The sequence below is a fragment of the Hibiscus syriacus genome, unplaced genomic scaffold (genome assembly GCF_006381635.1).
Source record: "Hibiscus syriacus cultivar Baekdansim isolate YM2019G1 unplaced genomic scaffold, ASM638163v2 tig00110461_pilon, whole genome shotgun sequence".
In the NCBI taxonomy this organism is placed as follows: Eukaryota; Viridiplantae; Streptophyta; class Magnoliopsida; order Malvales; family Malvaceae; genus Hibiscus; species Hibiscus syriacus.
In genome coordinates this window covers 839,573-861,388 of record NW_024062746.1, presented here as the reverse complement: position 1 = coordinate 861,388, position 21,816 = coordinate 839,573, and the positions used below count along the sequence as shown (strand labels likewise).

Genomic DNA, 21,816 nt, shown 5'->3' with positions numbered 1-21,816 from the left:
AATTTGCCCTAAACCAAACAAATTTTCAATTTGTAAGAAATGACAACTCCTCCCCCTTCCCTGACCTCTGTCTCCCCCAACATTCTAAGCTGTACTCCATTCTCCACTTTATCTTCTATCAAATGCCAACTTTTTCCCAAATTACTATATTTATTATTTTATAAATGATCAAAATCGAATTTACTATTAGTAAGTCTTACAGATAATCATACAGTATATTATATTTTTAGACATATATATAAAATAACTATATGAGTTATCTTAATACTAAAAATATTTTTTTCAAATTCAGATTAGTAACGTATGTATATTATAAATGATTAAAGAAAATTTAAATAAATTTATTTTTAATAACTATGGACGAGTGTTTTTTAATATGTATATTGTGTTTTATGTGGAAAAAATGGAAGTGACTTTTTTGTAGGTATTTGTAGAGGGTGAAGTTTGTATAATATGTCACCGACCCCAAAAACATGCTGCGATAAGGAAACAAGGGTCTGGTTTTCAGGTCATTGTCTTAAACCTTAAAAATATTAACCGAATCCTACTCTTTCTACCACAAAATTATCAGCTTTTGCTTTCTGTCTTAGGTCAAATATTTGAATGTCTCGATGACTTAAAAAAAACCTAGGTCGAGCTGAAATTGGAGCATGCGCCAGTCTGAATCGTGGCCTTCCCTTCTATTATATAATTAATTTCGAATATTTATTTTATCTTAAATAATTTTTAGATTGTTTATGATCTATATATTTAAATAAAATTTTCAATTTAATGTTAATTTACTTAATATTATTATATAATTAAATTTAAGAAATTATATAAAAACACCTTTCATTTATGTCCCTTTCGAGTTTATCGTGAAAAAATATATTTGTTTTTAACTTGGATAAATTTGTATTATTTCGTAAATTTAATTGCATGACATTAAATTATATTATTCCAAATACTTTCCTCGAGCCACACCATCGGAATAGCTTCATATTTTTTTTGTAATAATATGTGATGATCAAGATGGCTAAACGCTGCTTTCCAACTGTCAAAATGAAATTTTTAATCAACCTATTAGCAAACTTGTTATCTCTTCGTTCCCATTAGACAAGACAATTAGGAATATAAATGATAAACATGTTCGGTTTCCCACAAATCGCGAGGATTATTTCAAGTTATTTTATCATCCAAAACCTACTTACCCTATAACATATCTAATCAAAGACCTTAATTGGGTTTATGAAAAAACAAAAGACAAAGAACCACATTGCCTACCATGAAGATTTCATGTTCCAAATCGGTCCTACAACTTTGTAATTTATATGAAGATCGGTCTAAAAGATCCGTACGGATATCATAAACTAGATTAAAATGAGCAAGATCCCTGCCATTAACATTTCGAGGTAATTGTTGTGGAATTTGTCACTCACGCTGTCTTATCTTAATTGTAAAAATAATAATCAGAATTATAATCTTAATTTAAAAGTACATTTTACATGTAATAATTAAACTTTTGAATTGAAAAATATTTTAAATTAAAAATTATTTGTTTGAATTACTTATGGCGTCATAAGCATTTTTACATTATACACACTCTTTCATCAATATGATTCGAGACAGCCAGATTCTCGATTTGATAATTCACACATATATATACATGTTATATTTTTGTGTCTGTTGATATAAACCCAAAACTTTTTACATACGTATAATTATTATAATATATTATATTTCAATAGGATATAATTAAGATTATCGAGAATATATTGACTCATATTTTAAAAATACATTAATTTGTAAAAGTTTGACATCAATGATACCTGATCTGATTGGTGAGGTATGATATTCTCGGTATTAGTGTTTGTGTGGTCCAAATTTGGTTTAAATTAAGTTATTTTTTATCAGAAACATGGCTAAATTTTTTCGATCCTAATAAATCTTTTATGAATCAAAATCTTGACCGATCGAGAAGTCGTGGAAGAAAAGATGGCCACAATCAAAGTGTTTTTTTAATAAATGATGCCTTTCGTCATCATAGATTAATTAAGCATAATTGTTAGTTAAATTGCTAATTCATTATTAAGATTGATTCCGAACCATCTTCAGCAGGGGGGAGGAAGATATTTTTTATGCCAAATCTACGAAGGCTCGTCTTTTAGACAAAGAATAATATTTTATCAGTAATTCTGGGGATTCTCATGAGTAAGGGATTAAAATGACAAGCTTGCGAGTTGCGAGAATCTTCCTGTTTCCACTTTATTCTTGACCCAATGTTTTTTAAGTAATATGCTTACGAATTTGACCACTAATCATGAAGTTTAGGACTGGCCATTACCCAGATTTTAATGAAATTGTAATCTAGTTTCTTTTATTCGTCTAATCTTACTTTGTTTTAACTCAACTTCGATTTGCCTAATGAATCTATATTTATATAGTTAATATAGAAGTAAATTGTTATTACATTTAGTCTAAAAATGTGTTTTCTGTGGGGATGTATCTTACAACCTTTTTTTCATTTTAATTAAAATCTTTTAAATGTATTCTTTTTTTGTTCTTTATAATCATCTGGTTTACTTTTTATCTTCTAAGTCCCGATTAATTTTTATTAATACGGAAGAGAAATTATAAATCTAAACCCTTTTAAATTCATAATTTTCAACAAAAAAAAGTACATCGTTTATATCAACTAAAATAATATTCGATACACATACAACATAATTTCTTTTATTTAAAAAATATTTTTTTTTATTAATTTAGGGGACTACAAGATAATATATGTTCTAAAGATTTACAATCATTTGACTATAAAAGCTAAAAAAATCTTTGCAGTTTTACATTTAAATCTAAGGTAACTTGATTCGTGTAGTACGACATAAAAAGCTGATATTCATTAATTTTTTTTCATTTTTTGAAATAATTATGTTATTTGATTATTGTCCGATTAATTTAAATCAAGTTTACATAAACCCATTACGGGTGACCATTTAAACTCAGTTTACTTCACTCGAAAATGTCAAGGTTCGAACCATTAAAGGTTTATTTGATAATTCATGAAAAATTTTAATTGTTAAGCATTGATATTTTATAATTTAACAATTTAAATATATTTAATGATATAAAATTAAAATCATGTGTTAAATTTCTCAATAAAAAAGTAACAAATATTAAATATAATAATTTTAATATTTGTATTTTATTTATTTTAAATATATTATCCTTTAAAATTTAAATCCATCGAATAATCTAATTACAACATTTTTTTCTGAATTAACCATGAATATTTGATTTATTGACTAATTAATCTAGATCGAAGATTATAGATGCTCATTATGATGTGAACCTTCTATCTAATTTACTCTAACCATAGATATTCTTATCTCACCTCACTAAACCAATAAATAATTTTTATATCTTAATTTTTAATATTTTTTCAGACAATACGTAAAATAATTTAAAATTATAAATAATCGAAATGTTAAATAATTAAAAATTATATTTTTAAAAAGTTATTATATGATGTCTCCATCATTGTCATTGTCATTATCACCATCGTTTGGTAACATTACTATCAATTCCAACATGTTAATGTCATCCATGATTTCATTCGTATTCATCATTGCAAATTTCATTATTCTTGTCATTGTCAACATAGTCACCTTCTTCAATTTAAATTTCTCTTTAATGGTTATAAATCACTTGCCATATACATATCTTCAAAAAATAAAGTTCAGCACTACCAATATAATAATACTTGTTGAAAGGCGCATTATGTTATATTAACTCAAAAATACTATTTATTAATTAAATATCCTCAAGAATAAAAGAGCAATGCCATAAATTTATAATACAATTTAATTATGCATTATGCATATGTAGCGACTAATAATGTTCATTTAAATTGATCAACATATTTTTAAATTTTTGTTTATTTATTTTCAATAACACTTTTTATTCCTATTCGAAAAATAACAAAACTTTTATTTTTAATATTTTAAAATATTTAATTTTTATTAAAGATTATATAAAATCGTAAACTCTATAATAAATCAACTAATTTTTTTATATTTCTATGAAAACTAATTAAGCTATAAGGTCGTGCCTTCATTTACATGTAAACTATCATGTTAGTACTATAAACTATTACATCAATATTGTAACGATGAAAGATGATTTTTATTAGTTAAAGAATATACTAATTAAATTTTGAGTTTAATAATATAATTAAGTGAAAAATATTATTTAATTATTTAAAAAAGCAAGGTAAGAGATCTTGATACCCTTAAGCCCATAAAATGAATTTAACTATTTATATTTTATACAAAACTCGAAAATTCAATTTAATAGTATTTAAAAGTTACAATGATAAAAATGTATAAATTTTAATGTGATATTTTCTTGGTAATAAAAGTTAAAAACTTGAACAAGTTATATACACGGAGAGAGACACAAATATAAACTTAAATAAATTTGATTGATTGGTTTAAATGATAAAATAAATATTTTTTTATAAATTTTAAGTTCGAATAATTATGTTCGGAAAATATGTATATTACATATATCAATTTTTTGAACATATTATTTCTTAATAACTCTTATTAAAAAAATCAGATCAGAAGCTGATGTAATCCGGTGTTCACATTTTTAAGGTTTTCGAGTTTTGTAATTTGTTTTTTTTTATAATAAAGGAGAGTTATATTATTATATTAAGAAGGTGACGTGTTTGAATCGGAGACAATAAATGATTTCTCATTTTAGCGGCTTATTTTAATTAGAGTTATGGGCATAAATACACTTTATTTGTCTTAACTACTTAACTATAGGCCTGAAAATGAATCGAACACACACGAACGGAGGTATGTTCATATTCGTTCGTTTAATAAATAAACGAACATAAACGAAAAAAAAATTGTTTATGTTCGTTCATTAAGGAATATAATTTGTTCATGTTCGTTCATTTAAATGATAAACGAACATAAGCGAACACAATAAACTAATAACACAAAAAACAAAAAACAAAATTATTCGAACACAATAATGAATGTAAAAAAAGTAAACAACAAGAATAACAACTTAAAATTCATTAATATAACATGCAACTTTAAAGTTAATTTGTTCGAATATAAAAAAAACATACATAAATCATAAATAAGCTATATGAACATAATAAAGTCTTAAAGTTAATTTGTTCAACAAAACAATCTTCTTGAAATCCAAACGACTTCAATAATATACATAACATATTCAAATTGCCCTCTGTTCGAACATAAATGAACGAACATAAACGAACATATAATCGAACGTTCAGGAACGTAAATGAACGAACGAGCCCTTTGTTCGTGTTCGTTCATTTAATTAAACGAACGCAAAATCTTGTTAATGTTCGTTCATTTAATAAATAAACGAACATAAATAAACTTCCCGCCACACGGTTCATGAACGGTTCGTTGAATGTTCCGTTCATTTACATGGCTACTTAACTATGTCTGATTAAATAGGGAATATAACGACTTCTTAATTTTTGGCTACTTTATTTATGTTATTATATAAAAAATTACACACTTAAACCTTATTCTTTTACCGTAATAAACCAACCTAATCAGGCTAATGTCATTTAATCAACTTTTATATATGTCCATCTATTCAAGTAAAAGGTTGTTTCACAAAGACTTGAGAGAAAACTATTGAAGAGTTTCTTCCTATTTCATAAGTGTTTCTAAGATCATGATATATGTTTCAATTTATTTTTTAAAATTGAAAAAAAAATATTGAGTGGTTTTAATGATAGAAGAGTATTGTTATCATAAAGGTCCAAGATTTGAATATTTATGCTTACAAGATGTGCACGAACTAAGCGACTTCGGTGGTAAAAGAATTGTTGTTATTTCTTGAGGTCTCGGATATGAGCACCATGAATGCTATAGGTGTGAGCGTTCAATGTTAAATGGTTGAAAGTTCTATCTTTAAACATGTATTGCCTTGTGCATACCTCAGATTAATCAAAAAGAAAATATTTACAAAGTGTGTGTACGTTGTTATGACTAAAAATGCTTCTGAACATATAATACCTTATAATCACTCTTATAATCACTTCAAACCATTTAAAAATTAAATAAATAATTTTATCATAATCATAAAATAGTTTTTCCTTAATAATATATCAATTATAATTCATATTATTATATATAAGTAAAAAAAACCTTAATTTCATCCACAACTCTTAATTAAAAGTATATAAATATATACTTAGCTGCAATTATTGCTAGTTACCATGGAGAGGAGTCAAAATCAACTCCCAATAATCACATACCAAACTCCAACTAGCTCACATAGATATTTCAACACGATCCATCAAATTAGGGTCCATTTTCCTACTTAAATAAATTAATTACAATGTAAAACTAAAATAGATTACTAAGTATATTCATATACAATTTATCGATAAAAAAGAATATTATTTTTCTTAAATGATAATTATATATCTCCCAAGCTTAGAATACTTGGTTTTAACTTCACATGGCTTGTCACAGACTTTCCTCTCATTTTCCCTTCTCTCTCACTGTTCATTTTAAATTGATTAAATCTTAAATAATTGTTGGTCATTTTCAATAAGCTATTTTTCTATTAATAATGAAATGAATTTATTATTAGCAGTACTTTAATCATAATGGAAACGTGTACCTTTAAATATTCACTTCAAAAAACTAAAATATAACTAGTGTATTGTAGTACCGAATAAAGTGATTCAAAAATAGTTTAAATTAATTTTGACCGAGTGAAAATAACAAATTAAATACAACTAACTATTGATTAAGGCTAATCATTATATTATTATATGCTTTGTTAATCAGTAATCTAATGACATTCTTTAATCTCATAACTGAGACATACATGTGTGCATGTAAAAATTACTTATTTGTTCAATGAAAAATATGGTGTGAAACTGACCATAACATGATATATATACACAATATATATCAAACTATTTAAAATAAAAAATAGTTAGTTCCAAAAAATAATAGTTTAAATCATCAATTATTAAATTATATTAAGAAATTACATCATATGATAAATAATTTCACATGCACTCAAATTAATACTGTATATAACTTTAAAAAGATTGTCAACAAATGTTTTAAATAATAATTAATATTCTCGAATTAATTATCAAATATTAGTTAATAAGAATATCGTAAAAGTAAATAATTAACAAACTATCATTAGTCTAATAAGATAAAAATTAAAATATGTTAAATAATATTTAAAGTTTTAATTTTAATATTATGAATGAAACATCTTAAAAAAAAGTATCCTATTAAAATAACTCAATTATTAAATTAAATATTATTAACTGTAAGAATAATTAATTGACAAAATTAATAGACGCGTTCGGTTTTCCTTTTCTTTTTAAAAAACATCATTGTTGAAACCGTTTTCAGCTTCCCAACAAACTCTCCCGGTCATTATTCGTATCATTTTATTTGAAAAAAAATAAAATCTTAAACGTCTTAAATAAAAGTTATTTTTTCAAACATTATATGACAATTTTACTTATAAACCCTGAAGAAAATTCAAAATTATTCAAACAGTTATCATAATTAATAACACAAAAAATATTAAGATATGAAAATGTAATTGATTGAATCCTAATCCGAAATAGTAAGCAACTAAGCATATAGAGAGGTTTAGGCTTTTAGGCTACATAGGTAATGACAGTGTGAAGAATCTAGCTACCATTGAAGGGGAGCCATCACGACCATCGATTTGGATTCTCATCAAATTGAAATAGATTGAAGGGAACCGATATTGATCGGAAAATCCAATCTACGCTACAATTTAGATGAAGCAGCATTTGCAGTTATTATTTTCATGAAAAATTAAAACCGTTTTTTTTTGCAGAGTCCGGTCCATTTCAATCAAAACGGCCGATATTAGGGGTTGCCTCATTCCCCCGTGATTAACGGTTTTCCATCTCGCCACGTTACACATTTCCGCTCAATTAACTTGTTGAAATTACTTATAATATTACTGTGTAAAAAAAAGTAAGTTTGTGTTAACAAAGGGTTAGGACCTTCAGAATTATTATTTTTTAATTATTCACTAATATCATATTTATTAATCGACTAATCTATGTTGAATATTGTATAAGCAAAAGCAACTCTCCAAATCCAGTTTACTTTAGTCGCAAATATTAGGGTTTAAACTCTGACTTTACTTAAAGAATTTAGTATTTCATTACATTAAACTATCTGATTTTTTATAAGAACTTCAAATTTCAGTACTTAAGTTTAAATTTTATCTAATTTAAATTTATATTTAATATTTTACTTATTATTTATATATTATAATAATAATTTTAATGATAATAATGGAACAAATTAAGATTTTACTTGTATATTAATTGATCCATCTCATTACGCCACTTATTAAGTGAATTGACATAAAATTAAATAGTTGGAATTTAATTTTCTTTAGTTGGAATTTAATTTTGTTTAGTATCACTAATCACCAAATACTTATTTAATATTAAAATAGAATTTTAATGCATAGATACAAAGTAATTTTTAAATAGAGAAAATATCCTCAGTGACCGAAAATTCCTTATAATATACGATTTTAACCAATTTTTTTACGATTTGCCAAAATGACCAACAAAATCGCAATGCGATCTCTAAATCGCAACGCGATCTCCATTATCGCAATTCAGTTTTCAAATTCGCAACGCGATTTTGACCATCGCATTGTGATTTTCGAAATCCGCGTTGCGATTTTAGATAATCGCAATGCGAATATGTAAATCGCAATGCGAATATGTAAATCGCAACGCGATAACGCTTGATCGCAGCGCGATCCGGACTATCGCAACGCGATAATACGTGATCGCAACGAGATTCTGACTATCGCGTTGCGATAATATAAAATCGCAATGCGATTTTCAAAGCGCCATTAGTATCGCAACGCGTATTTTATTTTCAAATTCCAAACACGAATATTTACCCGTAATCGCAACTCTTAACCTAAAACCATAAATCACAACTCAGTCCCATCTCCATCTCTCACTCTCTACGGAAACATCCGTCCCCATCTCCGACGAAATCCGTCCTCATTTACGGCGAAATCCGTCCCCATCTCCGGCGAAATCCGTCTATCTCCATCTCTCAGAGCCACCCTCACAATCATTCACGATCAGAAATGGAAAATCAACCAAATCAACCACTGATGGTTAGTTTTTTTTAATTAATTTTATTTTGAAATTTTTGCATTATTATTAGGTTTTTCATATTGTAATTAATGATAAGTTTACTGGTAATTTCAAAAATAGATTGCTGCAAATACTGCTACTGTATAGTCTTTAACTCTGTGAAGTTAGTATTTGTCTTTGTTTTGTCTTTTGGTTGAAGTAATACAATTCATTCAAGTTTCAATTTTAGACAAGGACCATTTGAAACCGAGAATCGCAACGACAAAATTCTCGTTGTGATAGCCATTTCGCGTTGCGATAGTCAAATTCGCGTTGCGATAATCATTTTCGTGCTGCGATTTTCATTTTCGTGTTGCGATTTTAAGTTTCAGAAACTATTCTTCTTCTGTAAATTGAAACTTGAATGAATTGCATTACTTCAACCAAAAAACAAAGACAAATGTGAAATTCACAGTGTTGCAAAATTAAGTTTGAAGAATAAACTACTACGCTTTATGTTTATTATTGTTTTTTGTATATCTTCACAGTGTAGTTTTTGGTATATCTAACTTGATATGTTTATTGTTTTTGTAGAACTTTTTTTCGGCTCAATTGACCTTAAGGAATAAAATAAGCCTAGTCACTACAATTACGTTGAAACTTTCACCTGTACAAAGATAATTGTTTGAGGATACTTGCTTCGGGCCATGGCTTAAAGTACAACATCCGGGTGGAGATGCTATGTTGACCCATTTCTGGCTTCAGACCATGACACGCGATCTACCCGAGAGTATAGAATGTGGTAATGAAGAGATATGGTTTCATTTTCCACCGGCGTATACGTGTTTTGGGGGAGGAAGTTTTGCTTAATCACTGGTCTACGCTTCGGACACGATGATGTAGGTCGATATACTAGTCATATTACCTGCCCATCATGGTATCCCGAGTTTTCCTGAGCTGTCAATGTAGAAGCCGAATTTACACGTCGACGACTTGACGAGATTATTTAATAAGAAAGATGGTTTTACTCGAATGGATGACGTCGATGTTGTCCGAGTATGCCTTTTAGTACTTTTGTATGCCGACTTTTTAGGCAGAGAGGGCAGACAACCTATTCCTAAGGACCTAATATTATTGGTAGAAGACTTAAATGCATGAAACCTATTTTCGTGGGGTTCGTATCTATGGAAAGCTACCTGGAATAAGTTGTCGTCTGCCTTTGATGACCGCAAAAGTTTGTGTGGCGATGGTTCAAAATACACTTTGTCAGATTTTATTTGGGCCTTTAAGGTAAGAATTTCTATATAATGTTTCCAAAATTATAATTAATTATTTTAACAATTACTAATATTTGTGTATTATATTGTTTGTAGATTTGGATATTGAGGCTTTTCCCGACATGCATACATATGCATTAAAAACTTCAAATGATATTCCTTGGGCTATTTCCTAGAAGAGGAAACGGCGGCTGTTGATTTGGGAAGAGTTGCTACGGTATACGACAATAAATGATGTAAGTTAACACAAATACTACCATATATAAACAAGTTATTACTAGTACACGTTTAACTTTATTTGAGCTTTTATATTGTTAGGACAACACTTCATTATAGAGGCTGACACCCACGGAGGCTGAGCTTGCCACTGATGGTGGCAACCTAGTAAGCGTTTTTTTTGATGGCACGGATGATGAGCAGCCTCCACTTCGAGAGCCATCACCTGATCGACCACACTATATACCTACAACGAGAGCCATCACCTATTATGTCACATCATCGAGCCTCTTTTTCACCATCACCTCATGATAGGCGACCGACAAAGATGCCACGACATTTATCTTCCTGTTCTCCACCTCCACGGGATGAGTTAGGGGAGTTACGTGATGAGGTCAATGTCTTGCGTGAGGAGGTCAGTACTTTACGCGATGACAATAGTGAATGGCGTGAGGAGGTATCTACTTTACGTGGTGAGTAGCGGCTCTACGTGAGATGGTAGTATCGTTGTAGAATGAGGTTCATACTCTACGTAACGAGGTAAGTTTAAGATTTTCATTTAACTTGATTTACTCGTAATTTCACTTAGATTAACCATTTCACTTGGATTGCATAGTAAATTCATTCGGTTGCTGCCAATACTGCTAAACAATTCTAAAATAACTTAGTATTTGTCTTTGTTTTGTCTTTTGGTTGAAGTTAGTAAATTCATATTTGTCTTTTGGATTGCTTAGTAAATTCATTCGGTAGTAGTTTATTCTTCAAACTTAAATTTGCAACAGTGTGAAGTTAGTATTTGTCTTTGTCTTTTCGTTGAAATAAGGCAATCCATTCAAGTTTCAATTTGCAGAAGAAGAATAGTCGCAACACGAAAATGATTATAGCAACGCGAATTTGACTATCGCAACGCGAATTTGACTATCGCAACGGGATAATCGCAATGCGAAAACGACTATCACAACGCGGAAATGACTATCGCAACGCGAATTTGACTATCGCAACGGGATAATTGCAATGCGAAAAATGACTATCGCAACGCGAATTTAGTTTCGCGTTGCGATTTTTGGTTTCGCGTTGCGATAATCATTTTCGTGTTGCGATTTTAAGTTTCGTGTTACGATTTTAAGTTTCAGAAACTATTATTCTTCTGCAAATTGAAACTTGAATGGATTGCATTACTTCAACCAAAAGACAAAGACAATACTAACTTCACAGTGTTGCAAATTTAAGTTTGAAAAATAACTACTACCCTTTATGTTATCCTTGAACATGCGCTAAACCTATATGTTGTCCTTTTAAATGTTATATAAAGTGTTTACTTCCGGAATGTTATCTGATGCATTTTGTGAACTATGATAGAATAATGACTTGGGTGAATACCGTGCAAGTTTGAAACATATTTGTCTTTGTTTTCACTGTTTAATATCATGTCTGTTTATTTATTGATTTATGTATTAATTTATTTTTAGGCCCGATAAGGTGGATGTTGTAAATCGGGTTTTTCTTGCACGATGGGGTTCACGCATCAGACGGCGTGCACGTGCCATTAAGTCTCCGTTCACCCCAATAGTGCGAAGACTCCGTAAGAAGAAGCCTGACTCACCTTTCATCGTTCAAGAGGCCTCTCCTATCGTTTAAGAGGCCCCTATCATCCCTCAAGATTTCCCTCCCACCGTTAAAGAGGCCACTGTCATCGTTGAAGAGGTCCCTCCCAACATTCTAGAGCCCGATTCACACGGCATATTATATCGAATTATTGAGAAACCCCCTCCCGTGCCAGACATGATGGATGACTGTTGGCTTTCGTATAAGTTACCGGCCAGTACCATTCCGGCAGATGAAGTGGAGAGGAAAAAAACTACCGGAAATAATTATGGATAATACCCTTTGGGCTAAGACCGCAGTTGATTTTTATCTACATGAGCGGAGCCAGGGGTATTACGCTGACATATACAAACTCAACGATAATATGCATTTGTTGATTGATCGGTCTTGGTGGGATGTGTTATTAGGGGTTGAAGACAATGGCTATTTCGATGGGGGGTAAGTCTTATATTTTTTTTATTATAATTCATTTTGATTAATTTTTTTTAAATTTATGTAATTCACTAATATATGTCATTTTTTGTAAACAGCATATTGATGCATGGGTGTCACGTCTTCTAATAATAAGAAAAATCAAGAAAAATAAAAAAAATACGCGATATACAATTATGCCGACGTCTTTTCACGTAGTTCACATGAAGAATCATCGACATGAATCATATGTGTTGGCTAATGGACAAACTAAACTTTATCCTGCATGGTGGGAGGTCGATAAGGTTAGTATTTATTTTTTAAATATTTTAAAGGTGTTTATAAATAAGTGCGCAATTGAATTATTATTTATGATTGTAGGTGTTTATCCCTGTTTTGGAACGTACTCATTGGCTTATCGTCGAGCTTCAGCTTCCATCCCTGAAGACAATAGTATATGACAACATGATAAATTACATCATTGTCTGATTTGAGAGATATTATTAAGGGATGGAGCTCTCATTTGGCTAAATTCTTGGATGCGATTAATTATTAGACTTATTCTGGAAACAAGAAGCCAAAGAAGTCAATAGTACAGTTATCAGAGACGAGACCGCGCCACAATAAACGCAAGAAGCCAGAGGGGATTGTGGTCCTCTCGTATGCATATTCTTGGAGCGTTTGACGACAGGAAGTACAGGTTTCTACCTTCCACGATAGAGATAGAGGTGCAGTAGGCTTGTGGTTTCGGCATTTATGGCTAGAACGATATATGCGAGACGTTGCCTACCTGCATCCGCGTTATGAAAGTGTCCATAAATAATTGATAAGTCAAATGCAAGTGTTGTTAAGTACCTAGAATTCAATATAATTGTTGTTTGTTGGTTTAGATGTAGAAAGTGTTATTTGAGCAAATGTTTGGTTTCTGCAGGTTATCCTGAAGTGAGCTGCGTGAAATTGATGTGCATAAACAACTGTATGGGGTACACTTTTTTTGATTGTAATTGATTCTTAAAAGTCTGTGTTTAATGATGAGAAAAATAATATATAAGAGTTGATTGTTTAATTGATGTGTAATAATTCTTATTTGTTTAATTGATGTAAATATTTCTTATTTGTGCTTGTTAATGATTAAAAGTTGATTATTGATGTGTAATAATGTTTATTTGTGCTTGTTTAATTGATTGAAATGTAAAAGTTGATTTGTTGATTTCAATCTGCATCATATTCGCGTTGCGATAGTCTAATACACTTTACGATTTTCTCATTGCGATAGTTAAATTCCCGTTGCGATAATCAAATTCGCGTTGCGATAATCATTTCGCATTGCGATTATCTCGTTGCGATAGTCAAATTCGCGTTGCGATAGTTAAATTCGCGTTGCGATAGTCATTTTCGCATTGCGATTATCCCGTTGCGATAGTCAAATTCGCGTTGTGATAGTCATTTTCGCATTGCGATTATCCCGTTGCGATATTCAAATTCACGTTGCAATAGTTATATTCGCGTTGCGATAGTCTATTCGCGTTGCGATAGTCAAATGAATGTGTAATAAGTGATAACAACTGAACAAATCATAGCAATGTTCAAACTCAAGTTACTAATATACATGGGCCTAACTGAAAATGTTAAAAGTTTACACATAAAATACACATAATACAACGTTTGCATTTAAAAATCACCTAAGTTAATAGTCCCAAAAGGTGAAGCCGATTGTGATTGGGATTTTGATTACGATTTTGATTGCCTTTTGCTTGACACCATATGAGCTTTGGATTTTGATGATGATCCATATTTTGGTTGAGGAAAAGTTGATTGTGATGGCACTGGTGATCCACATGTCAACCTTGTATGACCACTTTCCTTGCACCGACTACATGTCGATCTCTTATTCTCTTCACCCTTAGACGGTATACGATCATGACTTTTTGGTCGGCCAGGTAGCCTTAGGTTCATGGCTGGTGGCAAAACTGTTTGTAAGTCATCTGGTATGTCCCACTCACAAAGATGTGGAATAGGGTAGATATAGGCATAAGTCTGTCGATATACTTTTGTAGTGAAGCAATCCTAGCATATGCGCTTGAATCACCTTGGTTTAGATGAATAGCAACTTTTATAACATGGCCACAAGGATAACCAGATGTTTGTCATTTTATACAACTACACGTCTTTGCATTTAGATCGACAAGCCCATTTAAGTTATTATCCAGTACTTCAAACAAAGTGTTTGAACATGGTTCAACTCTCCATGACGTTGACTTCACAACACGTTTCATTATCTTTTTTTTTCAGTCCATGGTGTAACACGATGTTCCAATGTTCCTGTAAATTTAAATAAATAATAGTAAATTATATGATAAGTACGAATTTAAAGAAATAATACCTGCATGGTTTCTTTTTGTAGTACCACTGTTGAATAGAGGCTCGAAAAAACTCCATTAACATAGTAATAGGTAATTTCCGGGAATGACTTAGAGCGTTGATTGATTCTGCGCTATTATACGTCATGAAACCATATCTTGCTCCAAGTTGATGTACTCTTGACCATCTTTTAAACCCGACATCTTCTAGTGTTTGAGCACACTGAGGCAAAACATGTCTTAAACAATTTATATGCTTATTAAAATCCACTTCCTGATAAGCTTTTACAGCCTTCCAGTATGTCCATTTTTGATTTTTTATACCAGCAGACCTTGATTTTAGATTTCTATAAATGAACACCACAAAGTCCATGAAAAGCATATGGGAAACATCTTCTAACAGCGTTGTCAATTGAGTTTGCCCTATCGGATATGATTGTCAGATTGCTAATAGGACCTATGCAATCCCTAAGATGCCCTATAAACCATGTCCATGAATCAGAGGTTTCAGATTTGCCAACCCCGTAAGCTATTGGTAGTATCCAATGTTAGCATCCATGGCTACTGCTAATAAGTTTACTCCAAGGTATCGACTTTTAAATGTGCTCTGTCAACTATAATAACTGGGCGCATGCGAGTAATAAACGAACGAATCTACAAAATCATATACACAATATAATCATTTAAATGTGAAATGCATGTAACTAACAAAAATGAGTCAACAAAATTATATTGATTTACTAACCGCAACACCAATGGCGATAAACAGCAAACTCAAAGCGTCCATCTCTATATGTTTGATATGAGTTACTGACCAGGATTTTTCAGCTTTAAATTACGACAATAAGCCGGTAGTTGGCAAACGATGCTTCTGGCGACCCCCTCAACAATTCCAAGGCATAACATTGGCTCTCCAAGCTTGAGAATATGAGATACTAATCTTGAACCGAGCATTCATGTCAGTCATAATTTTATGTCCCCGATATACCCTGCCATTCAAAAACATTAACTCAGCCAGAAAACCACCCAACACCTTTTGTTTGCCTGTCTATGGTGAGGAAAAACTTGGGTTCTTGAACATGTATGTTTATCAATAAAATTCCTAACTTGAAACATTTCGCAATCTTTTATCCTCTTTGCAATCATACGCCATGTACAGTTTTTGTCAATCATACACCTTGTTTCGAAACGATCTTTGCTTGATTTGTTAACTTTTAGTTGATAGCCATCTTCCACACATTTCGTATACAAAGCTATCTTCAAGTCTTCCTTTGTATCAAAACAATCTTCTTTCTTGATACGAATAATTTTGTGTAACAATCAACTGCTATTTTTACCAACTCTTCATCCAGTATCTGAAGTAATTCTGACATATTCCAGTTATACTCCGTGGCATTTTCTTCGGGGACTTTTCTTCTTCTTTTTCTTCTTCAGGGTATATGAATTACATAATGGATGTTCAACATGTTCATTCACATTCGTAACTTCCTCCTCATTATCATCAAACATCTTCCTCGGCAGCGGTTGTTTCATCATCAAAATTCGGGTATTTACCAATATCAAAATCATTACATGCAGGGTCTGTTTCTTCTTCTGAAACATCATCAAAATCCGAGTATTGACCAAGATCAAAGTCCAGTATTGACCAGATCAAATTTCGAATACCGACTACTCATAATTTTGCTGTTGGCTCATCATCGTCTAACTGATTTATACGAAAACCGAAATTTGGTGCTGAAAGTTGATTGGGATTTGGATTAGGGAAGGTTGTGGGTTTTGAGATTGTGTTTGGTATTGGAAATGCGGTGAAACAAAATTTGCTTGGTGATGAAATTGTGGTGGAACCATTAAATTTGAGCACCATAAACTGGGGTTGAAAAACTTAGTTGATTACTACCCGATACTGACCCAACTTCACTACTTCTAGGTTCAACAACATACAATGTAACATCATCTTGCGAAACACTAATGTAAGCAATGATCGTTCAACATCTTCATTGTCGGTTAACAAATAAACTTTACCTTTTCTTTGATAAGATAGCCTAAATCCACTTAAGGCTCTAAATTCAATTTATTTGCAACATGTAACATTAGAGTTTCATAAGGTTAACTTTTTTAATGACAGTTTTAGTGAAGATTCATGGGTAAAGGCATATATGTAAAACACCATGAACATTCTCCCATGACCCTCCAAAACACAAATATATCCAAACATGATCAACATTAGATGATTTCAGTATTGTAAATTAATTTACTAAACAAACGAGATGCGAAACTAAAACCTGTTGCAGGATGGGGAAGGATGTCGTTGGATATAGGAACGGATGTCGCCGGAGAGAGTGATAGATGGAGATGGAATGAGTTGCGATTTAGGGATTTAGTTTATGAAATGATGCTGCTGCGTAGTAGTTATATACCCATTTGTGTTGCGAAACTAAAACCTGTTGCGAATTTGAAATTCAGTGATACGTTAGTCAGAATCGCGTTGCGATAGTCAGAATCGCATTGCGATCACGTATTATCGCGTTGCGATAGTCTGAATTGCGTTGCGATAGTCAGAATCACGTTGCGATCAAGTGTTATCGCGTTGCGATCAAGTGTTATCGCATTGCGATTTACATATTCGCATTGCGATTTACATATTCGCATTGCGATTATCTAAAATCGCGTTGCAAATATGGAAACTGAATTGCGATAATGGAGATCGCGTTGCGATTTAGAGATCGCATTGCGATTTTGTTGGTCATTTTGGCAAATCGTAAAAAAGTTGGTTAAAGTTGTATATTATAAGGAATTTTCGGTCACTGAGGTATTTTTTCTCTTTTAAATATATAACATGATTAGGATCCACTTATATATATAAAAACTCTTTAGTTTTACACATATTATGATTGTTTGATTAGTGAAAATAGATGGTTGAGATTGACTTATTATTTTTTCTTCTAGTGAATATCTTCTCATTTCCTAATGTTAATCTAAGCCATCTATTTTCCTCACCCATCTATTTCCTCATCCAACGATTATAAATATGTGTAAAACTAAAAGAGTTTTACATTGTGTAACATGATCATATATAATAATATATTTTTTTATTAGTTTAAAGTGATTATAAAGTAATATATATTAATTTTTTCTTAAATAATTGATAATGAATAGGGGTGCTTATCAAACGAGTCAATCGCGAGTTGGGTAGTGCTCGACTCGTGCTCATTAAAAAACTTGTTGCTTGATAAACTCTTTGCTTGTTTAATTCGTTTCTCATTAAATGCGTTGCTCGTCTCATTGCTCGTTAAATTCACCAATTTTTTTATCTTGTTTTTATCTATAGGTAAAATATACTAAACTATGTATAACTTAAGATAAATATAAATTAATAATTCAATCTAAAATTATCGAAAGAGTGTAAAATCAATTTTAAAGTTTAAACTCCAAAACAATCTACAAAAATATATTAAAATAATAATTTAAGGTTGGTTATGGGTGTAGGTAAATAATAGTTATTAATTAATAATTTAGTATTTCTTTATTTTTATTAGAAAATTAATATGTTAGTAATTTATCATCTTTTTGCGAACTTATTGAGTCGAGTTGGTATTTGATCGACTCAACTTGTTAAGATCTCGAGTCAACAAATCCATCCCACTGCTCCAAAACCCACCATTTCCACTAACATACACAGCGGTGTGAAAAATTGTAGGAAGAGAAACATTATGGGAGACGATGAGTGTGTTATAGTGGTACGAGAGTTGATCCTAGGAAAGATTTAGCGAGCGTAGAAGAAGTCGAAAAACGCTGCGAAGTTGGTCCCAGCGGCAAACTCTCTCTCTTTACCGACCTCTTAGGTGATCCTATTTGCCGGGTTCGCCACTCCCCTGCTTTTCTCATGCTGGTACTCTTTTCTTTATCTTCCCTTCATTACTAAAATCGTATTCTTCTAGTTGTTGTTCCTTACGTATATGAAAATCCCCACTCATTTTAGCTTTTCGTTTACAGGTGGCTGAATTGAGCTCGACGAAAGAAATAGTAGGGATGATTCGAGGTTGCATAAAAACCGTAACTTGTGGCAAAAAGCTCTCTCGGAATACCAAAACCAATGATCCATCGGAAGCTCTACCTATTTACACCAAAGTCGCTTACATTTTAGGCCTCAGGGTCTCCCCTTTGCACAGGTATTTACTGGCCCAGCAAATTATTGCCACTTCATACGTTAACAACTTTAGTAATTAATGATTTTAATTTGGGTTTTTGGTTTTCTTCTCAGGAGAATGGAATCGGATTAAAGCTCGTACGAAGAATGAGGACTGGTTTTTCCAGAACGGCGTGAATATTCGTACTTGGCAACGGAAAATGACAACCAAGCTTCCGTTAATCTTTTCACTGATAAATGTGGTTACTCCAAATTCCGTACTCCTTCGATTTTGGTTAACCCCGTTTTCGCTCACCGACCCCGTTTCCAACCGTGTCACCCTGATCAAGCTCTCTCCGTCCGACGCTGAGTCGCTGTACCGCCGTCGTTTCACCACCACCGAGTTCCCTCGGACATTGATTCGGTGCTCAATAATAGGCTCAGCCTGGGGACTTTCCTGGCCGTGCCACGTGGATGTTGTTACACGCAAGGATCGTGGCCCGGGTCGGATAAGTTCTATCCGACCCGCCAGAGTCGTGGGCGGTTTTGAGTGTTTGGAACTGCAAGGACGTGTTCAGGTTGGAAGTTCGCGGCGCGTCGAGGGTGAGGAAAACGTTGGCTAAAACGACAAGAATTGTGGACAAGTTGCTGCCGTTTTTGAGGTTACCGTCGATTCCGGAGGTCTTTAGGCCTTTCGGTTTGCATTTCCTGTACGGGTTGGGAGGGGAAGGGTCATCGGCGGCCAAATTGGTTAATGCGCTGTGTGCACACGCGCATAACTTGGCTAAAGAAGGAGGGTGCAGTGTAGTGGTGACGGAGGTGGCGAATCGTGAGCCGTTGAAAGTCGGGGTCCCTCATTGGAAGATGCTATCTTGCGATGAAGATATATGGTGCATCAAACGGCTCGGGAAGACTACAGTGACGGGTCTGTCGGTGACTGGACTAAATCACCACCTGGACTTTCCATATTTGTAGACCCCAGGGAATTCTGAAGTCTTAAAGTCTAACCACCAAAGAAAAGGCAAAATCTAAATACAAATGAGGTGTGTATATTTTCTAGATCTTGGGGATATGAGAAAAAGAAGAAGAGGGAATGTAAAGATATGGGTATTTTGGTGTAAGCTCGAAGAATATGTATATCCTCTGTTTTTTTCTTATATATAACATATAATGTTAGGTCGTTGGATTTTGTTTTTATAAACGGGTTTACCTTTTAAGATCTGTTCATCAGAATATCCCATTCAAGATATTCTTCCCCAATTACCCTACTTATTCCTAATACATCATTAATATATACCCCGAGGGAAATTAAGTCTTCATCATAAATAGAAATTGAAATATGAGGGGATATAATTCACAACTTTTTGTGTGTTAATTACTTAAGGAGATCTGAGATGGATGATGGGAGATTTGGATTTTAGCTGCTATTTGCTTTTTGGAAGGTACAAAGATTGAAATGGATGGGAAAAGGAAGTATTTGAAGTGTGTATCTTTTTGTTCGGTGTCGTCTTTTTTTCTATCTACGGTTTTGGGAACCTTGGGCCATGGAGAGGAGAAAAGAGATTCTAGGATTTTGTTTTTTCCTTTTCTTTAAAACAACCAAACCCAACCCTTAAAAAAGACAAAACATAACTCATGATCATCGTGTGTGAGTAACTTATAGTTAAGGTTTGTAGGTTGTTATCTTTATCTATTTATTTGGAACACTAATTGATATGAGATTCGAATATAATTATATCTATCACACATGCAAACAATTGAAGATCTCATCAGATTAGATACATATGATAGTACAAACAATTGAAGATGTCATATCACATTAGGTACACATGATAATGCAAACAATTGAAGATGTCATATTAGATTAAACATACGAATATACAAAGATCAAATATATTAGATAAGATACACAAACGTGTGAACGATCGAACATATCAAATTAGATAATTAAGTACACAAACGGATTTAAAAGTTTTGGATTACCCTATAGAAATAGATTCTAATAATGTTAATATATGCCATCGTTGGATTGAAAGGAGCTTTAGCTTAAATGGAAAAACAATGTGGGACGGTCAATAGGTTGTGCATGCAATAAACGCCTTGCGCGGGTTGGAGAGAGAGAGTGTGAGTGAGTGATGAGTAACCAAACAAATCATGGCAAAACAAAACACAGCTGGTTTTTCTACATTGGATTGGATTTCAACTTTTAAAGTTAAAGTTCACGAGGAATTTGCAGCTAAGTATTCATAAGAATCATGGCCATTTGGAAGTTCATTGGTTGATGTGTTGAAAAAAAAATTAAAAAATCAACGGAACTACAGTAACAATTAGACGAAATGCGCATCTATCGCTGTTAAAGAGGTACTGTTGTATTGGATGACTTGACATTATTTTTAATATATCGAATCAAATTTAAATTTAGATTTTTATTTTAAAATTAGATTGGGTTCCAATTTGATCTAATTAATATTTGAACATATCTAAATATAATAAAATGTATTAATAATATTAAAATTTATAAAGATATTATATATTTTAAAAATATGTACGAATTATTACGTACAAATAGATAGAATTGAAATTTTGGAAAAGTTGTCTGTCCTTGTTTTTGATTTTCTAACACTGTGATTATGAAATTCGATAGTAAAGACGTGT

The 21,816-nt window shown here is 31.9% G+C and overlaps 1 pseudogene; it reads left to right on the top strand.

The window, feature by feature from the left end:
• The first annotated feature begins 18,670 nt into the window (after positions 1 to 18,670).
• LOC120126695 lies at positions 18,671 to 20,255 on the top strand (annotated as a pseudogene).
• Positions 20,256 to 21,816: the final 1,561 nt, after the last annotated feature.